The following is a 5,669-nucleotide window of genomic DNA, read 5'->3' on the forward strand; positions in this document are numbered from 1 at the left end:
TTTCAGCAAATCAATTGTTATATAATGACCCAAATTATTATCTAGAGCTCTGCTTACATTTAATTTTTTTTATTACAGAGCTCTAGATAATAAGTCAATATTAGCTAGTATACATCTGATATTAAAAAAAATGTACAAACATGAATATCCAAGTAGATGAAAATCCTAACATTGAGGGAATTTCAAGTATGTGGAGTTAAACAGGGGTATAATAAATTGCCTCCCTTTGACCCAAATTTCACCCTGTTCGGACTCCACATCCTTGTTATATTAAACAAAATAAATAAAATAGTACAATTAAAATCAAAAAATAGATTGATAACAAAAATCTAACACATTTCAATAAAATATTTCGTACTGATCAACTTATGGTGGCAGAGTGGTCCTATAAGTACTTCAACTACTGTATCACTAGCCTGTCAACACTGAGAACCCTCACATGAAATGTGTAACTTCATTCTTAATTTGACTAGGGTTTGCCCGTTTCCCTGATGAAAGTGATGTTTTCACCAGGCAGAGTGGCTGTCTCCACAAATAAAAATTTACAGCCAAAATTATAGTAAATCATGTTAAAGTGGTGTTTAACACCCAAAATCAACCAATCCAATTTCATCAAGATGTTCTTCAACTATGCCTTTTGTAAAATTATTCTTTAAAAAATATCACCTTGGTTACAAACCAAAATCAGCTAAAAATGACAAAAAAAGTGCAAAAAATATATTTCTAACTTCTTAACTTCGTAAATTCCTCTGCATTAGAGCACACTTGTCACATATCTTAAAGATATTAAAATTAACATGAAAGAAAAGGTTGTAAGGGGATATATTTACTGCAGACCATTATTCATCTTTTTAGTTTACACTAGAGAGGCATTTGCTATGGTAAGGTATTTTGAAACATTGCTAAAAAAAACAAAAATAAGTAAAATTTTTGCTAAGAAATTTAGTGGGAATATTCACATCAGCAGATTTAATTGCATTAACTACATGTATAAAGTAACTTGTAAAATTTGAAAGTATCTGAAATCCTAAAATAACAAAAAGATGGCAAAAATATATACATTACAATTTGCCAAAAAAAAATACATTACAATTAATTTGCAAAAAAAAATACATTTCAATAATTGAACATTTTTTTTTTTTCTTTCTTTTTTTTTTTTTTTTTTTTTTTTTTTTTAAGATTCTCCATTCTTAAACTGCTGGAAGTGTTTTGACTAGACATGATTATAAACAGAAAATAGAAAGAATTTTTGTAATGTCAAATACAAGTTAACCTACAACTTCCAATCTTGTTGAAAATGGAGAATCTTTACATATTTTTTTAAATTTTTTTTGTAAAAAAATTACACACATTTTCTCAAGCATACACAAAAATAGTCTGAATTACATTCTTTACTGTTGCAGTTATATCACACAACCATTTTATGCAGCCACAGTTATCTGAAAAAGAAATATACATTACTCATGAACATAATGAAATAATATTTAATGCAAAACAATTATAATTAACTGAGCATTACAATTATAATGTATAGAACATTTCTTTTTCTTTGGTATAAAGTGATTTGTTGACATAAATTTTAAAGTACCAGTATTTCTTAACAATAAAAGGAAGAAAAACAAGTCATTGGCTGATGTCTTGACAAATATCTTTTTAACATTGTTTTATAGTATATCAGGCTATTAACTGGCCCGCATACTTGATTGAATTTTTTAACATTTAGTCATGTTGAACCTTTATAGCTAACTATACAATATAGGTTTTGCTCATGTTGAAGGCATAGGGTGACATTTAGTTACATCCACATCATTTGGTCTCTGGTTGATAGCTGTCTCATTGGCATACATACCACTCTTTCATACTTTCATATATGGGGACAACTATAGATAACAAAAAAACTGAAATCCCAAGATTTCGCATTATACATTATACTTTTTGACTTCCCTTATATATCTTTATATCTCCTAAATTGTTTATTCAACTATAAGTAAAGAAGACATTTTAAAATTTGTCAGATTTACATCTGTGCCTAACAAAAATCTTGGGCTTTAAAATGCTCTTGGATGAAAAGTTCATAAATCTATGTATTGATTCTTACCATAAAAGTCAGCTCCAATGCCCACTCCCAGCTTCAATCCTTACAGACAAGCTGTGATGCTAACCTGAAATATAAAATGATAATTCATTAATAAAACCCTGTAACTCGGAAACGTAAAATCTAAAATTTATTAAAATCAAAAGGGAGCTCATGTCAATAGATATAAACAATTCACCACAATTTCTTGCAAGTTGGTGAAAGCATTCTTGAGTTATTGTCCGAAAACTGGAAAACCCCCCTTTTTTTAATGAATAAAACCCCATAACTCGGAAACGTAAAATCTAAAATTTATAAACAAGAGTGCACACGTCGAAATGTCTCGCCTTCTTTACTAATCATTGATATTATGTTGATAGTCCTAAATATAAAGCTTTATTACAACTGTCACATAAACTTAACATTAACCAAGTAAACTAAACATTGACCAATGAACCATGAAAATGAGGTCAAGGTCAGATGAACCATGCTAGGCAGGCATATACAGCTAACAATTCTTCCATACAACAAATATAGTTGACCTATTGCTTATAGTATTAGAAAAATAGACCAAAACACAAAAACTTAACTCTGAGCAATGAACCTTGAAAATGAGGTCAAGGTCAAATAAAACCTGTGTGACTGCCAAATAGATCATAAAATATTTCCATACACCAAATATAGTTGAACTATTGCATACAGTATTAGAAAAAAAGACCAAAACTCAAAAAACTTAACTTTGACCACTGAACCATGAAAATGAGGTCAAGGTCAGATGACACCTGCCCGCTAGACATGTACACCTTACAATCATTCCATACACCAAATATAGTAGACCTATGGCATACAGTATAAGAAAAACAGACCAAAACACAAAAACTTAACTATAACCACTGAACTATGAAAATGAGGTCAAGGACAGATGACACCTGCCAGTTGGACATGTACACCTTACAGTCCTTCCATACACCGAATATACTAGACCTATTGCTTATAGTATCTGAGATATGGACTTGACCACCAAAACTTAACCTTGTTCATTGATCCATGAAATGAGGTCGAGGTCAAGTGAAAACTGTCTGACGGGCATGAGAATCTTGCAAGGTACGCACATACCAAATATAGTTGAACTATTGCATACAGTATAAGATAAAAAGACCAAAACTCAAAAATTTAACTTTGACCACTGAACCATGAAAATGAGGTCAAGGTCAGATGACACCTGCCCAATAGACATGTACACCTTACAATCATTCCATACACCAAATATAGTAGACCTATGGCATACAGTATAAGAAAAACAGACCAAAACACAAAAACTTAACTATAACCACTGAACTATGAAAATGAGGTCAAGGACAGATGACACCTGCCAGTTGGACATGTACACCTTACAGTCCTTCCATACACCGAATATACTAGACCTATTGCTTATAGTATCTGAGATATGGACTTGATCACCAAAACTTAACCTTGTTCACTGATCCATAAAATGAGGTCGAGGTCAAGTGAAAACTGTCTGACGGGCATGAGGACCTTGCAAGGTACGCACATACCAAATATAGTTATCCTCTCACTAATAATAAGAGAGAATCTAACATTACAAAAAATCTTAACTTTTTTTTCAAGTAGTCACTAAACCATGAAAATGAGGTCAAGGACATTGGACATGTGACTGACGGAAACTTCGTAAAATGAGGCATCCATATACAAAGTATGAAGCATCCAGACCTTCCACCTTCTAAAATATAAAGCTTTTAAGAAGTTAGCTAACGCCGCCGCCGCCGGATCACTATCCCTATGTAGAGCTTTCTGCAACAAAAGTCGCAGGCTCGACAAAAACGAAAGGGAGCTCACGTCAATAGATATAAACAATTCACCAAAGTTATATGAAAATTGGTTAAAGCGTTTTTGAGTTAATGTCCGACATGTTGACGATGGACGGACAGACGGACAGACAGAGGTATACCATAATACGTCTCGTAAACGGGCGTATAAAAACTGTTTTAAAGGTTCTTTGTTGGTATTATGTATGTATATTGAATAGATTGAATGATTGGTTGTTGGTTGCTTAAGGTCCAGTGGCAAATCATTACATAGAAATAGTCTTAAAATGTGTTATATATGTCAAGAACATTTGGATGAGACAGCAATCCAACAAGCCAACACATTTTTATGTAAACAATTCAGATCCTAAACTTTACTCTTATTTAGTTACTGATATAATAATAAGAGTAGATTCCTGTAAAAAATCTTTTAAGCGTTCAAATCTTGTTTTTCAATAAAATATTCATAATACATTTGAGTTTTCCAAAACAGGACTAACATACTGGTACATACCAGGGTCCGACACTTACGGTTGTCCGATTGCCCGGGGCAAGCTAATGCCGTATTCGGACAAGTAAAAACATCATCTTGGTTGTCCGATTGGGCAAGTGAAAAAAAAAGTGTTATATGATTAAAATTTCACAAAATCAATAGTGTCTGTTGTTTTGTCCATAGATTACTCAGTGATAACACCGCACTGTCGAGTAAAGTGGTCTTAACCCCCCTTCAATGCGTATATTTCGTCAATTGTTCGCACTGAATTCCCCATTTTTCCAAAAATAGATCACGTTTAAAAATATTGGCCAATCAGGCTGCCGCGGTGTTGCTTCGTCATTATCGTTATCCATCGGGACACCACTCGGGCGTTTCCGACGCACGTGTTATTCCCACCGACCAATGGAAAGCGGAGGTCTATTTTCGTTGTTTTAACTTTATAATTTGACATCGGATGTGTATTTCCCTAAGATGGAAAAACGTAAAAGCTTGAAAGAGAAAATGAAATTAAACTTTAACAAATTTGTCAGTTGTCAGTTTATCAAGAAGGGTTATTTGAAATGGCATTTCTTAGATAAATTATTATGAAATAAGTATCTCTATGTAAATGATCCAATTCCCGTATATTCATCGATCTTTTCCCTCCCTCCTCGGCTCATATATGCCTCATAGTATATTTTCATACTCCATAATCAATTTACACCCCATATACATGATAACTATATTTTATCTGCATGTACTACATTACAACCACAAAAATAGCATGTAAAAGTTTGGGCATGTAGATTTCACTTTCGGACAAGTAAAAGTAATAGGGCACTTGCCCAACTGGACAAGTTGGTATAAAAGTTAATGTCGAACCCTGCATACCTTTGTATTAGCTGTATAATACCACCAAGTCTTATTCCCACACCATGAAAACATCTCAGAAAGAACCTGAAATGAAATTATAATCAACACATTATACATTTTGTAAATCAATTTATGTGTTACCGATAACCTAAAATTGACTAAATATTGTTCTGATTTCTTATTGCAGGTAGACAATTGTATAAAATCAGTTTTTTTTTAATCAATATAAAAGATATAAAAGTAAAAAAACGTCAGATTTAAATTTAACTGCACAAAAAATATCTGAATATTTTACAAAGTTATCTCCCATTGAATGCAAAATCTTGTTTTAAATTGTACTGGTCTTTTCTTGAAGTTTTACTATTTTTAGGATTAACTATTGATATTTTAATAGAAAATCTTGTTCATGTATCTTGTATCT

General features: G+C 32.3%; 1 long non-coding RNA gene across 1 annotated transcript; it reads right to left on the reverse strand.

The window, feature by feature from the left end:
* Positions 1 to 1,129: 1,129 nt before the first annotated feature.
* LOC127709314 (uncharacterized) lies at positions 1,130 to 5,319 on the reverse strand. The gene is made up of 3 exons (XR_007985585.1): positions 5,267 to 5,319; positions 2,099 to 2,162; positions 1,130 to 1,439 (listed from the first exon to the last, which is right to left on the reverse strand). It is a non-coding gene; the product is annotated as an uncharacterized LOC127709314 (long non-coding RNA).
* Between the last annotated feature and the right edge of the window lie 350 nt (positions 5,320 to 5,669).

The sequence above is a fragment of the Mytilus californianus genome, unplaced genomic scaffold (genome assembly GCF_021869535.1).
Source record: "Mytilus californianus isolate M0D057914Y unplaced genomic scaffold, xbMytCali1.0.p SCAF_7, whole genome shotgun sequence".
Classification (NCBI taxonomy): domain Eukaryota; kingdom Metazoa; phylum Mollusca; class Bivalvia; order Mytilida; family Mytilidae; genus Mytilus; species Mytilus californianus.